Source organism: Palaemon carinicauda, chromosome 15 (genome assembly GCF_036898095.1).
Source record: "Palaemon carinicauda isolate YSFRI2023 chromosome 15, ASM3689809v2, whole genome shotgun sequence".
Taxonomy (NCBI): Eukaryota; Metazoa; Arthropoda; class Malacostraca; order Decapoda; family Palaemonidae; genus Palaemon; species Palaemon carinicauda.
Genome location: NC_090739.1, coordinates 2,893,376 through 2,895,875, shown reverse-complemented (window position 1 = coordinate 2,895,875; position 2,500 = coordinate 2,893,376). Strand labels below are relative to the sequence as shown.

The following is a 2,500-nucleotide window of genomic DNA, read 5'->3' as shown; positions in this document are numbered from 1 at the left end:
CTTGAGGGTACACTCGGGCACACTATTCTATCTAATTTCTCTTCCTCTTGTTTTGTTAAAGTTTCAATAGTTTATATAAGAAATATTTATTCTAATGTTGTTACTATTCTTAAAATATTTTATTCTTCCTTGTTTCCTTTCCTCACTGGGCTATTTTCCTTGTTGTGGCCACTGGGCTTTTAGCATCTTGCTTTTCCAACTAGGGTTGTAGCTTAGCAAGTAATAATAATAATAATAATAATAATAATAATAATAATAATAATAAAGGTTTTTTATGATCACTCATAAATAGCAAGGGTAAGGGACAGTGAAAATGCCCTGGCTATTGGGGCAATGCCCTAGAGACTGACCTTACATCCATATGATCAGCGCCCAAGCCCCCTCTCAACCAAGCTAGGACCAGGGAGGGCCAGGCAATAGGTGCTGATGACTCAACAGGTAGTTAGTCATGCAAGATACGAATGAATGGTTTGTAAAAGGGCTTGACACCCTCCTGATGAGGCCTATGTGTATGCAGGAAACAATCAATGGTTAGATAGTTTTACTGAACATTTGATCATTTATGTATTAGCATTCAGAATATGAATGTAGTCGTGAGCTTTGATTTTTTCGCTTAGCGTCTTTTACTTATCACAGGAAACGACTTAAATGTTAAGAACAAAGAGACAGAAGGACCACGTATAAATCCACACACACACACACACACACACATATATATATATATATATATATATATATATATATATATATATATGTGTGTGTGTGTGTGTGTGTGTTGGGGGTTAGTGTATACACACACACACACACACACACACACATATATATATATATATATATATATATATATATATATATATATATATATATATGTGTGTGTGTGTGTGTGTGTGTTTGCGAGTGCGTGCGTGTGTCCGTGTGTTGGGGGTAGTGTGTATGTATGTATGTATGTATGTATGTATGTATGTATACACACACACACATATATATATATATATATATATATATATATATATATATATATATATATATATATATATATATATATATATGTATATATTAGACTACACACATGCATGTATGTATGTATGATAAATATTGTACTTACACTTAGGTAATTTAGACGTTCACCAACGAAGCGTTAACAGCGACTCTCACAGAACGCGGCACAACAAAACCTCACATCACTTATTCACGACAAAATGTCAGTTGATACGAATATTCACTTTTTACACGTCACTTTTCTGTCACTCAACATCCGTAAGAATGTCACTACCTTTAATGACTGACACGTCTTTACTAATAGCACTACCAAAACACACAGTCACTAGGTTCTTCTTGAACACTGTTTTGGGAGACAAGTAATGTCTCTGACTCTCTGTAAGAAAGGAACTCGCTTACGTAATGGAAAGATGTCAGGAAACGAGCAAGCTTTTAAACGTTGACCTGGCACTGCCCACCGTGTGGTATTTCCTCTACCCACAAGCACGACCACCTTCCATAGCTCACGCAGGCATTTGGATGACGGGAAAAGATTCAAAGAGTTCGCCTTAACCCACGTAACATGTTTTCCGAACTGTCCTTTTCGGAGAAGTGCATGGACCAGAGAAAGCGTAAGATGCCTCGGTGGATATTTCCCCGGTGATGGCACAAAGCCAGGACTCCGTTCTTCGTGAAAGTCTCGTGGAATCGATGGTAACGTGATTTCCCTCTTTATTAAAACCCAAATCCATTTTTTCTTTCACGATGCGCACTGCGCAGACAATGTTTACGTTTATAGGTGACGTTTGCGTCGAAATTCTTTTCCTTCCAGTGTTGGAGGTGTAAGAGAATCCTATCCCTTATTATTATTATTATTATTATTATTATTATTATTATTATTATTATTATTATTAGCTAAGCTGCAAGGTTCACAGGTGAGACTTATCACGGCGTACCGCTTATCTTTTTTTAAAAGATTTTCTCACAAAACCCGTGCTCTTGCTGATACCAGCCCGCCAATCTTATGTGGTGTTGCTTCGAGTAATAAAGCTATTTATCTCTTTACATCCTGTCTATTTCTTCTTTTCCAAACCAGTTTACAATAGGCTACAACCTGAAGGTTTGATTGATCATAATTAACTCTGGGAATAATTATAAAAGCAAAACTAGCTGAACTCGGGACGGATATTGTTTATGAGATGTGCATTGTCCCTCGTTGATGTCGCTCACTATCACGCAGTTCACTGTGAATTTGCTATATTTAACATCACATTCAAGAAGGCTACATGATAGCTGTGTCTTTTCAATTGTAGATATTACAATGAAATTATGTAGGAACAGAGAAACTGTTTCCCATCAATCCCTGAAATTTTCATTTATATATGTTAGCCTAATTATTCTAGGAACAATTTACTCCACCGCCAAAAATAACCATTCAACCCATACCGAAATAAACGTTTGCTGTGGCTTTTCAATGGCAGATATCAAAATGAAAATTGGTATGGACAAAGTAAATATCCAT

The 2,500-nt window shown here is 36.3% G+C and overlaps 1 protein-coding gene across 2 annotated transcripts in view; it reads right to left on the bottom strand.

Moving 5' to 3' along the window:
• LOC137654213 (transient receptor potential channel pyrexia-like) overlaps positions 1–2,500 on the bottom strand; it is an 11,025-nt gene that overhangs the window by 7,000 nt on the left and 1,525 nt on the right. Inside the window, exon 1 of one of the 2 annotated variants that reach the window (XM_068387849.1) lies at positions 1,106–1,652. The exons of the other annotated variant lie outside the window; for it this stretch is intronic. The gene's annotated coding sequence lies outside the window, so the exon portion shown is untranslated. Of the gene's footprint in view, positions 1–1,105; positions 1,653–2,500 lie in introns of those variants that run through there. 2 annotated transcript variants of the gene reach the window in all.